Genomic DNA, 17,414 nt, shown 5'->3' with positions numbered 1-17,414 from the left:
TCACAGATCCAGACCTTTATATGCTGCGACTTTAGTTATTTCATTATTTTTTACAACTCCTGCTTGTCATGAAAGAAAGCAAAAATGCAGGTTTAAAAATGTATTCACTGGCTTTACTTCCTAGATAATCAGATTAAGATTATCCTCTGTAACTTGGATCCATGTGTTTCTTTTCACCTGAAGACTCTAATTTCAATATGCCGAGCATAATGTCTGGATGAGCAACAAACTTCAAAAGGGGGACGTGTCGCTTGCCTCACTTTGTCTGTTTAATTAGAAAAAAAAGGTAACTGATGTGCACACTTACAATTGCATGCACACATTATGTCTACAAAACAGAGGGTATAAACTAAGATGCACAGCAGGAAACACAATGAAGTGAATTTACATTTAAAAGAGTGCTGCAAGAGAAAAGCTCATATATAATTAATACATTTTCACACTGGGTCACCAAAAAGAATACACAAAAAAAAATCAAGGATAAAAAAACCTTCTTTAAACTATGTCAGGAACTGGCATGCATCATTACAACAATTGTTGTGGTTATGAAGAAATTAAAAAAGTTCAAACAATACATCTTAGCATGTCTTAGCACCGTATTCAAGGCAGGAGAGATACTTTTTCAAAGTGCACAAGCAGAATAATGAATTCACCACACATGGGGACAGATGAAGTTGCAACCCTGTGAGTCTGGAATTTCTCAACATGTCCATTTGTTTTGCAATTTTCCACTGAGATCATTCACAACCTGATAAACGACCTCTTTTTTAGCTCCAAAGAAATGTGTGGGGTATTTCCCAAGCTCTGGCTCGCAACTGCTTAGGAATTAAAGCCATTTTTATATAGAGGCCCCATTTTCAGAGGCTCAAAGGTAAATAGACAACTGACTAACAAGTAGTTTCAAATGTGTGGAACTAATTGTCACTGGAAAACTCAATATGATGTCCAAAGAGATGTTGCAAGTGGAGGAGGCCACCGTACTGTTAGGCTGAAAAACCAAAACAAACTCATCAAGATGAAGAAAAACTTTACAGCTGATAAAATCAACAATCTGGTGCATTTTGATTGGTAATGTCATAAATATCATAAAGTGGATGATCACAGATTGTTTCCTTGGTTATGAAAAACTCTTCACAACATCTAGACAAGTCAAGAAAACTCTTGAGGAGGTTTACAAATGTCATCAATGGAAATACAGAGGATTTACAAACCACTGGTTATACTCAAAAACTGGAAAGTCAGGGTTTGCCATAAAATATTTAAAAGAGCCTTAAAAACTGTTAATTTGTAACAAGGTAAAATTGTATCAAAATGATGGGAAGAGAAAAAGAGAAAACCATGATAATGAAGGAAAAAGCTCATGATCTGAAGCACATCGGTCATCTTTGGTCCAACAGTGTAGAAGCAGTGTTTATGGCACAGACGTGGAACCAGGCCAGTACTGCTGATGTGACTGCCAACAGAAGTAGCATGATTATTTCTGTGAAATACAGGATTATATAGAGACCCAGAAATAAACAGCAACTGAAGGTGGCTCCAAAAATTACCTAGCAGAACATTCCAGAGAAGAAACGGAGCTTTTGGTGATACTCATGGCTTCTCAACAGTCATTGACCACAAACGACTTTCATCCAACTATTAAAAACAATCCTTTCATTTAAAATGTCAGGTTGTCCAATTACTTTGTCTGTCTGACAATTGGTGACTTTATATAGAAAAATGACAACACAGATAACAGAAAACTTTTGTTAAACCCTCTGAATAAAACCTGTAACCTTCTTTAAAATGCTAAATCGTGAGACTTCACTTGTAAAGGTACACCAGTATACAGTGTTGGGGAGTAACGGAATACATGTACCGCCGTTACGTATTCAAAATACAAAATATGAGTAACTGTATTCCGTTACAGTTACCGTTTAAAAAGGTGGTATTCAGAATACAGTTACTTTGTTGAAATAAATGGATTACACTGCGGTACTTTCCTGTTTCATTTTGTCGCGGGTCAGGACTGTTTGGGTTTTGTTTGACAGCTACGTTCTGTTGTTCCAGGCGGCAGCGTTATGGTTGCCATGGTTACAGGGCGACGCTCTCTCTCTCTGCGACTGTGTGTTTCCTGGGTGAGAGAGCGCCTTTTCGTTGTTGTTGTTGTGCTAAGCTAACAGGCAGAATGCTACAAGCATAGCCCTAAAGCAGGGGTGCCCAATCCCAGTCTTCGAGATCTACTATCCTGAAGCTTTTAGATGCATCCCTACTCCAACACAGCTGAATCAAATGGTTTGATTACCTCTTCAGCATGCCATCAAGTTTGGCAAAGGCCTGATAACAAGCCATTCAGTTGATTCAGGTGTGTCAGAAGAAGGATGCGTCTAAAAGCTGCAGGACGGTAGCTCTCGAGGACTGGGATTGGGCACCCCTGCCCTAAAGAATGTAGCATCATGGGCAGTGTAGTCCGTGCTGCAGGGAGAATGGACTGCCATACACGTTATGGGTCTGTGAGCGCGAGGAGGGAGAAAAAGGAGAGTGGAAAGGTACGAGCTGTCATCGAGGAAAAACGGGAGCTGGAAGCATGTAAATATAATAATAACCACTGCAGCCAAGAAGAGTGCCTGATGAGCCCAGTTGTAAGTAAGCTATTAAGACTCGACTGTACGCTGTGTTGGTGTTTTCCTCCGAAACAATAAGTTCCGTTGGAGCAGTCTTTCAACGCCTCTCTCTGTCTCTCGCAAGAAAAGTTGACCCACACAACAAAGTAAAGCTATTTTTCGGCTACCAGCCGACAGCGACCCCGCCATATTAGTCAGAGGTCCCTTTACTACAGTTCGGAGTCACGAACCTTCAGTAATAGTAATAAATCACACAGCAATAGTACATTCACGTAGTTGTAAAAAGCATGATAATATATTAAGTAATCCAAAGTATTCAGAATACGTTACTGTCATTGAGTAACGTAACGGAATACGTTACAGAATACATTTTGGGGCATGCATTCTGTATTCTGTAATGGAATACATTTTAAAAGTAACCTTCCCAACACTGCCAGTATAGCATTGTGAGCTCTACATTCTGAATGGGGAAAGTGACCTTATTCAATTAATATCAACTACTAATGCCCATTCTGCGAATACCCATCACCTTGTATCTCTGTTTTGGTCACCACCACCAACCCCTAAGGAAACACTTGGTTCTTTAATAATTAAATGCTCCAATGTCTTCACAACTACACAGTGTACAATGAGATTTTAAGATGATATGATTTTATGCTTTTTGCAGAAAACAGATGTTTCAGGAAAGCAGCTGAGAAACCCAAATTTAGTAGATCAGTGAAAATCTCAAAAATTAAATTAAAGAGGCTAAAACTGTGCAGATGGGTGTTAATGCAATAATGTTTGTTTACAGCTTTAAGGAGGCTGAAAACACTTCTTCACCATTACATACTTTACATGGTTAGAGAGTTGCTTTAGAAATTATGCACCCATTATCTATTTATTCAGATGTGAAGCATGGATCTCTGTATAGTAAGTGTGTTATCCTTTGTGGCCATGTGGGAGCTGTGTATCACACTCACATGAAAGCCCGAGGCTGTCCCAGGAGAAGTGTGTAAATCTCTTACTGTACATTCAGCCACCTTTTTATAATGACTTCTGCAGTTCTATTATTACCAAGGCATAGATTTCATGTTTGTCAAGGCAGAAAATAATAGCTCTGAAAGTGTTACATTCCTCTATGAAAAATGTGAAAAAGAAAAGCTCAGCTAAAATGTGCTGACTGTGGGCGAGTGCACACTGTACCTCCCACGAAGAAGAGGGGATACCGTGATTTGTATGCCTCCAACCACTGATCACATATCGTGAATGGTGTCGCGATGGGGTAAAAGGGAGCAGGGGTACAGATGGATCCCTGAGGCACCTCCATTAAGCAAAGTTTAACAAGGTAAGCATTTCTTGTGTTACACTGGTGTCAAATGCACTGCTGCCTGTAAAGTGCCTAGGGATACATTTTTCAAGTGTGAACACAAAAGGTACAATAAGACTTTGGCCTTCAGCCATATGGGAAAATAGTTGAATGAGAAGAAAATCTATTTATAACATCACATTTGCCATGCTCAGTAGAAACCAAAATAAACGTCTGTGTGTATGATAAGCTAAAAACAACTTTGGAAAGAAAGGTCTATTTAGCCAGCTTGTAAAGGAAATTGGGGACTCATTAGCCATCAGGAAGCTGGTCCTGAACATTGGCAAGCTCCCGCAGAGAGTTCCACTGAGGCTAGGAGATGTTCTGTAATTTCCAACCCGGAGCTAATCTGTACAGCATGCTGTGTGGTGAGATTGCGATTTCTACTTGGGGCGGATGGCGTGGTGGCGGTGGTGTTGGTGGTGCTGGGAGGGGGGGGATGATGGATTTGTTGCATTTGAACTCCCTCATGTCTTCCTTGTCACGTCTGTAATTAAATATGTGCTCCCTGGGAGACAGAGGGGTACCGAGTAATAAAAAGCAAGCTTTGTAAGAGTCCCTCTCCCTTTCTCTCTCTCTCTTGATGTTTTAGTTTGTGTTTGTTGGCATAGTGACAACCCCCAAGACATGCCTTACATGCAGTTTTAATGCTTTTAAAAGAAAATCTCAATATCAGCCAAGAACCATATCTGCTCATACCTCACTATGAGCTTGCAGTCAGCAAAGAATGTGGTATAATGTTAATTAAATGGCTGTAATGCACATTTCCTTTCATATAGCCTAAGAGGAAAAAATAAATGGAGGTACTTTCTGTATTTACAGCAATTTTGAAAGACTACTGTATGTCCTAATTAAATTTTTTCCACTTTTTTTTTCTTGTGGTAAATATGAGGTTTGAAACTGCAGAGCAGAGAACGCTCAGGGGTCATTAAAGCATAGTACTGAAAAACAACAACAAAAACTGGCAGTCACACTCTGTCTGTTATATTTTATAGCCACTATTTAAATTTTCTTTGTTAGTCTGTTTTGTGAGTCACCATTGGATTTGTTTTTGTCCAACTGGAAGTTCAAAGGGTTCAAAATTTTGGACTTTCAACTGTCAACGGATCAATTTTTATAAAGTTGGTATTTACTTAAATTTCCTGCTCTGAATAATCAAAAAAGGTATCAGTTTTAACTGGTGTTCTTGAAATCTTATTCTGGCAAGAACATTCGGATAGAAAGAAAATGTTCTATGTGAATCATATCCCCAGAACACAAGCTTGATTTATTGAAAGTTATTGATCTAACTCATGGATGTTTTTTTTAGGGAGGATAATTTGTTTTAAAGGGAAGGTGTAGAGCCAAAGATGTTGTGTGAGATGAGAGGTACATGGAAAAAAGAGAAGAAAAAAGCATAGGAAGTTAGTTGTTGTTTGGTCCACTTATCAGCACAATCAGCTGTTTCAACAGCAGCTGCAACCTGTAGTACATGGAGCAATCAAGGCAGGCTAACCCCCTTAGTGCATAATTGCTGCAATTTGTGTCAGAAGTCAGACTCATAATTTAGTATCAAAAATCTGAACACATGTATGTGATACTAGCCTAGTCTAACAGCTGTTTGTGAGGTCATTACAAAAATCAGTCTACTGTTTAGTGTGGACGCGTTATCACTGCCTTTTTCATGTCACTGAGCACGAGTTATTATTAAATGTAGTTCAATAGCAAGTATATATTTCATGTCAGGAACATGTGAAATATACCATGTGTATATCACCATGACAAAAGAAAAAAAAATCTTCATGCTTCAATCATTTTAGGACAAAAAGAGGTTGGATCAAAATTATCGCAACCATGTGCAATGAACTTACAATCTCATTGGACCAAATCTGCAACCACTCACGGTTGTTGTGGTCGTTCAAAATGGTGATAAAGACAGACTCTTTAATTTGGGAAGGAGTTGAGTTGCAGAGTCATTACAATGTGTTAGCAATCACAGCATGATCACAGAAAGGATTCCCTCTGCCACAAACCCTCTAACCTCTTTTTGGCCTTTTTAAAAGTGGAAAATATGAATTTTATGAAGAATAAAGAATAAAAAAAAAGAATGCCATTATTTGAAAATCTCATAAACTCATATTTTAGTCACAATGGAACATAGAAAATACATTACACGTTTAAATGGAGAAATCTGTTCTAAGTGTCATATCTCAGAAAAGCTGGAACTTTTCTTTGGAAAGTTGAAAAATGTTTGCCTTGTTTATCTCTGTGTAACATCCCCACTTCTTTTAATAACATTCCTGGCAACTGAGGAGAACAGCTGCTGGACTTTTGGGAGAGAAATGTTATCCCATTTTTGTCTGATGTAGGCTTCTAGCTGCTCAGCAGTCCTGGGTCTTTGTTGTGTTTTTCATTTTCATTTCACGATGTGTCAAATGTTTCCAGCTGGTGAAAGGTCTTGACTGCAGACCTCCAAAGCTATGCTGTTCTAATTGCTGCAGGATGCAATAGTATGCAGCTTAAAATATTCAAGACTTTTCCTCAAAAAGATGTCATCGGATAGGAGCATATGTTGGAAAAGGGTAATTAGACATAGTTTAAAACAAACAAACAAACAAAAAACTTTGTTGGATACCCCAAATAAATAAATGTTCTTGGGAAGAAAAATGCAGTTTTTGCAGGACTCACTCAAGATCCAATTTTGGGGGTTTGCTCAGTATCACGGGCATTTGCTTTTAATTAGAAAAGTAATTCAATACAAAAGAGTTGTTTCTTTTTTATGTAAATAGGTTCATTTTATGGGTCATTTTGCATTAAAAGTCCCTCGGATTACCATTGTCAGTTGCACTGTAGCCGTGTAAGTAATGTGTAATTTATTATAGAGCAGCACGTTGGTCATCGTGTGTTAGTACCTCAGCAAGTTTAATAGTTTCATAACACCCCATAATAAATCCCTTCAGACCAATCTGATTCCGTTGTTTGCACTCCTTATTTGTTTTCCCAGCATACAGAACTGGCTGTTAGAGCCGGAAGAGCTGATTTATTTATTTAAATAAGGCACTGCATGAAAAGTGCACACAGCTGCCTAAGCCTGAGTACATGAACCTTACTAAAACTGTAAGTTTGAAGATTTAGATGCAATGTTGAAGCTATTTAAATAAAGTTTTTAGAGGGCAACTCCAGTACAGATTAAGTGTGTATTAGAAAATAAACATTAATCAGTGGTTGACATTACATAGGCTGCTAATGTGTGCTGGCTAGCTGGTTAAAACCGTAGTTGTTTGTACAATGCAGCATTTGCTATTTGTTCCGCGTCCAAATTTCCTCACCAATTCTTTTATTCAAAGTCTCAAGTCACAAGTTATGTTTTTAGGTCCATTCTTGCCTGTGTCTAGCTGAAAGACTATAATTTTTGTGACATGAGTCTAAAAGTCCAGGACTCAACTCTGCTTAATTACTGTATTCGTTCGCTACACTGAACACAGGAAGCTGCTCGCGATGGCTCCTGAACAGTTCAGATTACAAAAATAGCTTACTGTGATAAAATCTCAAAGTTACTTGAATGTTAACAGTTTGGTTGTTTGTCCGTAAATGCGTAACAATATGTGAAATAGTGTACCTGTGATGTGTTTCGACAACAAAAGCAAATTAAGTCCCAACAATGTGGGCCCTGCACTGCCCGCCAGCATATTACTGGCCATAAATCCAGTTTTATCGCTCCTGCATTCTTGAGGATAAATGTCCTCTCTACAAAGTGATATTAGGTATCACTGTGCAAACACAAAAGCGATGATATTTCCTCTATCTCATGCATTGCTCATACAGAATCTTTGTGATCAGGGTTGAGGGGTCGTTTAGCGCTCAGCTTTTATCTCATATTTCAACAGAACAAGGAGCCAATTTGCCTCTGTGCTTCACTGATGCAGGTTTATTGTGATTGTCTCGTCAGCAGTTTCATATAATCATAATAATTATGTGACACTTTGCATCATGAAGTGCTTTCTAGAATATACATGTTCTACACTATTGAACACGTTGAAATAAATCTTCATTTTCACCAGACTAGAAAGTCAGAGCTGGATCTGATATTGCCATTTTGACAGCCTTTCCAAGATCATATTTCAGGTCTAACATGTTCATTCCTTCTGCATATAAATGACTGTACAGTTTGTACAAGGGAGTGGAATACATTCCTCCCACAAACTGCCCATGCCTATACCCTATCTCAGCAGCCATCAGACTAGATAATGCACACCGGTTCCACTCTGCTGCTGTAGAGATTGCAGTTTCAACAAAATAAAAAATAGTCGGGAAAAAATGCAGTGTTTGTCATATCTGCCCCGATGCTCACTGTGTGAGAGCGTGGCTCCTGTGTTTCTCTGTACACAGGTTGTTGAGCAAACTTGTTATGATGGACTTGGGTTTGTGTTGTCAACTCTGCAAATGATCTGTGACTGAGGCTGTCTGCCAGCCCCGATCATGCAGATACTGCCATAAAGTCATGTTTATCAGTTTTGTTTTATATTTTGTTTGTCCTCAGACTGGGAATATTCATAATTGTATTCAGGAATATGCAGTAAATCAGAGAAATTATACTATTCCTTTCCAAGAAGAATCTTGTGTTTTTCTCAGACATAGACATAGTAGCTTTAAGTTAGCATGAGCAGCCTAGCCATGGCAGTTTTACCAATAAGTAGTAAAAAATGTTCTCTGTCAAAAGTTTTCTTCCTCTACAACAAAAAGTGGTGGATGATGTTTGAGGTTTCAGTGTCACAGACCTGCCCTGAGTTGTTTTAACGCTCTAGAAGCCCGGGATGGCTGAGCACGCATTCTCTGTCCTGAGTTTTCCTTCTCTATAGCGAGACCATCACGCTCATTAGCCACATATATAAAAAGGAGCAGCTCTTGCTCTTATGTCAACTTCCTAAGTGTGGTAAAGAGGGTATAAATTTGTTGACTTTTAACTGTATTTTACAGCTTTTCCTGCTGATAAAGATGCCCCCACACAGCCATTTATACTACCATTCATCCATTCGCTTCCGCTTATCCTTTTCAGGGTCGCGGGGGGCACTGGAGCCTATCCCAGCTGTCATAGGGCGAGAGGCGGGGTACACCCTGGAAAGGTCGCCAGTCTGTCGCAGGGCCAACACACAGGGGCAGACAACCATTCGCACTCACATTCACACCTAGTGGCAATTTGGATTATCCAATTAACCTATCCCCACAAGTTGCATGTCTTTGGACGGTGGGAGGAAGCCGGAGTACCCGGAGGGAACCCACGCAAACACGGGGAGAACATGCAAACTCCACACAGAAAGACCCCGGCCTGATGGTGGAATTGAACTCAGGACCTTCTTGCTGTGCGGCAACAGTGCTAACCACCGTGCCACCGTGCTGCCATTTATACTACACCAAGGTTAAATGATTTTTAATTGGAGATTATGTATCGGAATTTCAGGAGTGGGACCACGCCTCCAAACACGCTCCTTCTGGTTGTCATCTATATAGGTTCCCCCAGTTCTGCAAGCTGTTCATTCTCGTTTACGTGCCCCACCCTCCCTCCCTCTTTGTTCTCAATTCTTAAACTTCTTCACTCCTATTTAGTACACGAGGATCTGCCAGGCCCAGGAGCTGTCGCCACTCCCCTTCGAGGCCTTCCTGTGTGTGAACTGTCTACTATAGAAGTTTGGACTAAAAAAAAAACAACCTATCACTAAAGCTCTTATTGTGGAAATACAGGTGCTATGATATAGTCAATTACTAAAGCTTTTTCTGTAATTTCATATAGAAAACTGAGATTTACTATCAAATTGCACATCTGTATCTTGTATTAAAGCATTCAGGGATCAAATGTGCAGTTAAGCATCTTCCCACTGACAGAAAGTAGAATTTCACTCATCTGACCTAGTTAAGTGGGCTGTATATGCCCTGTGATGTAAAGTGAGTATGACATCCCAGGTCAAGATAATATCACAAAATAACCAGGATTTATTCAATTCTCTTGATTCATGGAATTAAATTATGCATGGTGTGGCCTCTGTTGGAGGTATGCAGTCTTAGACTGCTCTTGTATTATCTGCTTGGGATGTTTGCACTATTGGTGAGAACCATAATTTCTCAATAATTGAAAACTGAAAAAGTCTCAAATAATAAACACTTAAAAAAAAATCTTTATTAACCAGGAACTAAAACACTCGAGATTAAAGGGTTGAATCACTGAGTGTTGGTTGTGAGCTGGCATTCCAGGCTCTGGTTGCCCAGGTAATAGCCCTGTTACGTTTGCTGTGCTACCTGTGTAGTGGGCGCTGCATGACAAATTTAACATGACATCTTGTGTCTTGTGCCGCAAACTTTGTGGCACTTCTGCCGGCCATGAACTTCTCGATTTCTGTAACCTGACACGCTGAGTCTGCCACACCTGGGTTAAAAACACCTGTGTGCGATTGTGTTGGTTTTTACCAATGCCATGGACTGATATTCCAGTACAGAAGCTCAGGGACATACAAATATGTCTGTCCATGGCTCAAGGAAGCATTAGCCTAGCTTGATTTTCAGTAGCAACATTGTAGCTTCCAGAGAAAACCTGTGCAAGGATGAGAACAACATACACAATCCCGAGACAAATAATGTGTCTAGGTATTTACTCAGCAAACAATTCTGTCACTTCATATGCAATTTACTTTAAATTAATCCTTTATGTGCGCCCAAAATGCTACATTTGACCTTAGTTCCTATAGAGGAAGAAAGAAATTGGAGGAGCAACTTTTAAGAAGTATGGAAATTATACTGTAATAATATTAATAATAATAATGACTTAGGTTTGTGTAGCACCTTTCAAGAAACCCATGGATGCTTTACACAAGAGTAGCTAGACGTTAAAGAGGCTAGAGGTTGAGGGTTTTGTTGAAGAGGTGAGTTTTGAGAAGTTTCTTGAAGGACTCCAGTGATGGGGCATTGCGAGTTCCAGAGGTGCCACAAAGGTATTCCCCAAAGGTATTGAGGTTGGTGCAAGGGACAGAAAGGAGACCGAGGGCTAAGGGCTGTAGCAGACTGTGTGTATGTTTGCAGCAGGTCAGAGAGATACCGAGGTGCCAGGGCATTGAGGGATTTGTAAGTAAGAAGAAGGATCTTGTAAGTAATGAAAGCCTTGACCGGGAGCCAGTGGACACTTATGAGGGCGGGGGTGATATGTTCCAAGAACCTAGTGCCTGTTATAAGCCTGGCAGCTGAGTTCTGGACATACTGGAGCCTATCCAGGGCTTTAATGGAAATCCCAAATAGGACCTCATTGCAGTAGTCCAGCTGGGTCGTGACAAAAGCATGGATGAGGGTCTCTGCTACAGAGTCAGTGAGTGGTGGCTGAAGTCGAGAGATGATCTTTAGGTGGAACAAAAGCTGTTTTGGTAACAAATTTGACATGAGTAAGGAATGAAAGAGTGAAGTCCAACATGACACCCAGATTGCAAACCTCAGAGGAAGGTAAGATGAGGCAGCCTGTGTCAATCTTCTGTAGTAGGGTTTGGGGCCACAACCAAGAGCTCTTTTTTTTATTACTGTTAAGCTTGAGCAGGTTGGTTGACATCCATATTTTGATTTCATTCAGGCAGTTGACAAGTGACTGTGGGGGGAGCAAGGTGGAGGGTTCGGTACTGAGTTAAAGTTGTTTATTATTAGCACAAGAATGGAAGCAAGGACCATGGCGACGGATGATCTGACTAAGGGGGAGCATTATGATGGTGACCGTGGGGAACACCATGGTTAACTGGAGCAGAGGTGGATTGGGAGTGTCCCATGGTGTCAAACTATGTTCTGTTGGAGTGGTATGACTGAAACCAGGAGAGTACTGTATCGGTGAGACCAAGATAGTTGGTTAGGCTGCAGAGAAACATGGTGTGAGAAATGGTGACGAAGGCTGCAGAGAGGTCCGGGGCGATGAGGATGCAGATGTGGCCAAAGTCAGCTACTTGACCATATATATTTTAAGAAGGACAAACTATGCTCAGGCCAGGAAAAGCTATCCAATTCCAGAAACAGACCATTGACTCTTTCCAAGCATCTACAAAGGTGACAAGCTAACACAAAGCCACCAGCAAAGAACCCAGAATGATGTTAAACTAAATGTATACTAACCCCAGCCAAGCAGCCAGACCAAGCCTTCAACAGATAACAGAAGCAGTCAGACTTCTGGCATATGAACCTCCAATTTCTATCCGTGACTGTTTCTACAGTAGAATTGCCACGTTGATCTCTGTGAAGTGCTCTTTGGACTGGTTTTCAGCTTTGCGCTTGGCGATGCTGTCATACTTAAACATTGAAAGAAAAATTTTGTGGGATCGTGTCAGTGTGTGGGCAAGTAACCTAAGGTTTATATCTTTAACTGCTAATTATCTGACAGTGTATTTCAGCCCATGATGTAGAAGTGATATTTATGAATTATAGAGTAGTTCATTACTTTCTGCAGGATGCAATCAAGTGATGTAATACATGTCCTTTCTTTAAAAGTAGCAAGTAATGTATTTCTTTACTTTTTGTTTGCTCTTTTCTATGACACTGTCTGATGTTGAAGTGTGCTTTACTTTGTGTATGCTATCTCAAGGCCACAGAAATGAAATAAAAATACATTTGTTCTGTTGCTTTTATTCTTAAAAAGTGCCTGCGATTACATTATTCATAGAACTTCAGGTCTGTCTCTTAAAATGTTGTAATCATTAACACATTTCTAATCTAATAAAGCTTTAATATTCCCACTCAAACAAACAATTTTGAGTTTGACAGATTCAGTAGATTCAGGTTTTCCTTTTCTTTACAGTGTAAGAGAATGCTGTTATTCTTTGAGACCAATATCACTGCCAGATTATTCCTCCATTAGTAAAACCAGTTCAGAGCGCCTTTTAATGGACATACTTGGGGCACAAGCCAAAGTAGTCATTTACAGCACTTCTGTTCTGAGAAATGACTCACAATTAGCTCCATTGAGGTAACTGTCAGCGCACTAATCTCTGGCTTTTTTCCATATAATTAAAGGAGCTGCTTTCAGGGTGTTTACACAAAAACACGATCGGATTCTTGGGAACAGTGGCCTTGTTGATGAGTGGGAGATTTTTATTGGATCTCCCTGAGGCTTCTGCATGTGGGAAGGCAGGTCACCTGCATCATTCAACCAAATCCCCCCACTCCACCTCCACCTCATCTCTCCCTCAGGATAATGCGGGTGGTGGACAGATGAGTGTTGACTAAGTGATGCTGACTTGTGAGTCCTCGCCTCCCTCAGCTTGTGTGTGACTAAAAATCCTCGGGTTGTGTTCTCGTGTAAGTGCATAACTAACTCAGAATGCAGTGCTTTCACATCGTGACAGTGGTATGTTTACTGAAGTAGCCTAAAGGATTCGCCTCCACTAAGAACACCCCAAAGGACTCTGTGTATATTACACTTATTACTGGCTATTTTCTTCGGTGATGTTTCTTCTGCAACAACATCGTAAGCCACTTTATGGCATTTGTTATCTTGTCTTCACACATCAAACTAGCAGCAGCTGAAAAAGAAGCAATTTGATAATTGGTCATAATCAGGTGTGTGGCTAAACTGGGCCACATGTTCCTCCTTCAAACACACCAACCACCTGAGATTCATTACTTCAGCATGGCTAAAAATTAAATAAAAGTCATGTTTTGAAATGGGCTAGTCAAAGTCTGGACCTGTTCCTGCTCGAAAATGACCTGCCCAAAATGAGTATGTCTCTGCAATTACAAACTCTATATAAACAACCTTGGGTTTAAAATAACACTAAAACTTTTGAGACTTCGTCAATATAAATATTACTGCAATAAATGTTACGAAAGATGCTACTTTTTCAAAGTATCCGAGGATGGAACATGGAAATAAGATTTTTTTTTTCCTTGGCTAACTTTTTTTTTGTATTTCATAGCATATAACCCAATGAAATTTCTTAGGTATAGAGCAGCATAAAAGATTTAATTTTATTTACATGTCTAAAAATGCTTGTTTTTGAATAGTTGTTTTGAAAAACTACCCACATGGATGCATAATGGGTCTTGTTTTTGCACAGTGAAATCAATCTCTGTGACTTTAAATTCTAAGGGGGCATTAACTTCAGCTTCTATTGGCCGATTTGCATTAATCATTTGAGCCAATAGAATCACGGTAACATGACCACGTTAACATCAGTCCCACCGATCACAAATTAAAATACACATGGCCCAAAATGCACGCTTTCTTTCCAAGCTCCTTAGACTTACACATGCTCAGACAACCTCCAATGTGGCTGAATTAAAACAATTCTACACAGAAGAGTGGGCTAAAATGAATCCACAGCAATCTGAAACACTCATTGCCAGTTATCAAAAATGACTGACTGCAGATCCTGTGACCAAGGGTGGCACAACAAAAGTTACTGGGTTTATTTACTTTTTCACATTGTAGGCTTTCATTGTTTTTTTCATGATCATTTAAAATCTGTATTTTGTATTTTCTTAGCTTACCCATGACTAATGTTATTTCTTAATGATCTACAAAAAGTGTCCGTTACCTGCGAAAATGGCAAGCACCATCCTATTTCAACTTTTTGAATTGCAGTTATGCATCAGTCTGCTCTATGCAGCGTCCTTCACTTGGAAAGCCTCACTATGAAGAGATTTCTGAAGAAATTACGTGCATGGTTTGTTGGCTTTACAGATGATGGAGCCGCCTCACTCTTGTGTGAACACATCAACCCTCAGATGACCGTCACTCACTGCATCATTCACAGTTAGAACTTACAGTCCATCATTCAGTCCACAGCATTTTCTGCTTTTCATTCTGACATTATTTCACATTAAATATTGAAGTTAAATGGCACAGCTGAGAAAGTGGTGCTAAGCAGAATGGGGATTTAATTTTAACATGCTAAACTGTTTGTATTACTATAAATGATTAATTGTCCGAAGAGGAAAATGAGAGACTGGGAATATTATGCATGTTCTTTTTATTTTTCTTAACAAAATATTATTGTAAACGCTGTGTTTGTAGTTTATAAATGGCAGCAGTACAGGCTTTCAGGTCATGGCTTTTACCCTATTTGAATTCAAGCCTCAGCAAAAAGTTATTTTGGTGAGTCAGTAGTAACATCTGTGTTTTTCCAGCTATGACAAATGATTTAGAAAATGCTATTAATACCTGCTGACCTCAAACTTTGAAAACTCAGTGAGTTTTTCTATGTTTGCAACGATAGGAAAAGAGTGAAAAACTCTTTCAAATGGGGAGGAAGTCCAACGAAGAGATAATGAAGGTGAAGTAAGGAAGGAACAAAGATCGATGGGAGGAATGGGAGGCTGAATAGTTAAATGTCGGATAAACTTACTGCCTTCAGAATCTGTCTTTGTGAGTGCGGCTGGCTGCTGATAGCTGGTGGGTATTTGGGAAGGGTTGAGACTGGGCCTGTACCTGTGACTCACTGGCCACAGGTGTCAGTCAAACTCGACCTGGCTGCCAGAGGAATGTGGTAAACAAGCCAGTGTGGTCCCAGAGACCCGAAGCAAGGAGCATCTAACAGAGCAGCAACGTGACCGCTGAATCAGACTCTCAGCTGCTCCCTGAAGTGCAGTGAACACCTGGAGGTGAAGGAAGACAGAAAAAACACCCCTATCTCTGCCTCTACTATGACTTTTTTTAGGAGTTGTATGCCAGGTCTTTATGCCCAGAGGCGATGTGAGCCAAGGTTATTGTTCAGCCATCTAACAGTGCACTTTTCTTCCTTCTCGGGTTCCACTCGACTTCTTTCATTTGTCAAATGTGAGAGATTCCCCCCAAGTTCACAAACTAACAGATCTAAAACATACCTGCATTAAATACAAACTTCATCTTTCATTATTTTCATCAGTAGATTTCTAATAATTACTCAGGTACTTGGGTATTTGGACGATGGTACGTTTTTTCTTTTCTTTTTTTTTTTTTTAACTTTTAACGAAAGTATTGTATTTTCTGTTTAAGAATGCTGTTTTATATGTTGCTCCACTTTTTCAGATACCAAATAAATGAAAAATGTAACTGTAACTGTCCAAGTACTCAGGGACCCTCATTCATCTTTCTTGATCTAAAGTAATATTTCAGAAAGCGTGCTCAAAAACCTTTTCGCTGTGTCATTTCTCATTATTACACATAATTTATGGATGTCTATGGTTTAAGAATTTCATGTTAATAGCACCTTTATAAATATATTTACTTAGAAAACGGTGTTCAATACTTATTTTACCCACTGTAAATATTTGCATGAATATAAAAGTACGTAATCAGTAGACATGCATTAATTATTATTGATTAATTATTAATTACCTTTTGGGTTGAATCATTACTGAAAAAAGCTAACAACTTAGATTAAAGTCAGCAAAATCTGTTGGCTGCATGTTGCTCTGCTCAAGATATCCTCTAATCTTATATTTTGATTACGTTTCTGTGTGCAACGTACCATATGTCCCCATAACACGTACATATACACAGTGTTATGAATGCAAATGCTTGTGCTAATCTATTTTTCGGTTATTATATTTCCAGGATAATGTGTCTTATCTTATAATGGGCAAAAAAAAAAAAAATCCAGTAAATGTGTTTAAATCAGCACCTTAGCCTTAAATAATCTAAGACAGGAAGTGCTGACATCCACTGTGTGAAACTCTCATTAACTACTGCCACACCAGTTTCCCTTTTAGTTCTGCTTTTGGAATGACTGTTTTGAGCTGTAGCAACTATTCTAGTACAGGAAATAATGGGGAACTTTGTGTACATAGTTTAGTTTATTATATTGTTTTTACACACTTTCATGTAAATTTTTAGAATATTAGCTGCATTTTTCAGTCATGTTTGTGACACCTTAGCACAGGAATTCAATAAATCCAGGCTTAAAGGGAAAGACAAAACACGGAGACCGCACATAACAATAAATGAAGTTATCTAAGAGTCAAAAGCTAAATGTGTAACCAGTTTAAATGTCATGTGTGTAACATTTAGATGTGTGGACGTGTGCTCTTTAAGTAAATTAAAAAATTAAGTTCAGTCAAAGTGACCTGAAAAGAGAGAGGCTGACTGTTGATGCCTATATTTGTGGGTGAGCAGTCAACCCAAACTTTATTCCAAATAAAAAACTCTGATATAAAAAGGCACAAAATGTGGATCTAGAGGCCAATGGACGATCACACCTCTCCTTGAGAGCGGAGACCCACCTCATAACCAGAGGCGGAGCCAGACATTTGAAACACCCGGGGCTTAGCCCAAAGAGTAGTATGCATGTGGGATTTTTTTTTTTTTTTTTTTTTGGGGGGGGGGGGTGTAGAAATGACTGAAAGATTAATAGGCTCTGTTCAAAAAAGAATGACTTCATATAGGGAAAAATATATATCACATGTGCAGGACACCTTAAACTAGTTTTTTAATTAAGCAGCAAGGCAGAACAAGGTCAGGGCTGCATCAAGACACGAGGACTAAACCCCAATTC

Source organism: Maylandia zebra, linkage group LG2 (assembly GCF_041146795.1).
Source record: "Maylandia zebra isolate NMK-2024a linkage group LG2, Mzebra_GT3a, whole genome shotgun sequence".
NCBI classification, from domain to species: Eukaryota; Metazoa; Chordata; class Actinopteri; order Cichliformes; family Cichlidae; genus Maylandia; species Maylandia zebra.
The sequence above is the reverse complement of the archived record's forward strand: the minus strand, read 5'-3'. Positions refer to the sequence as shown.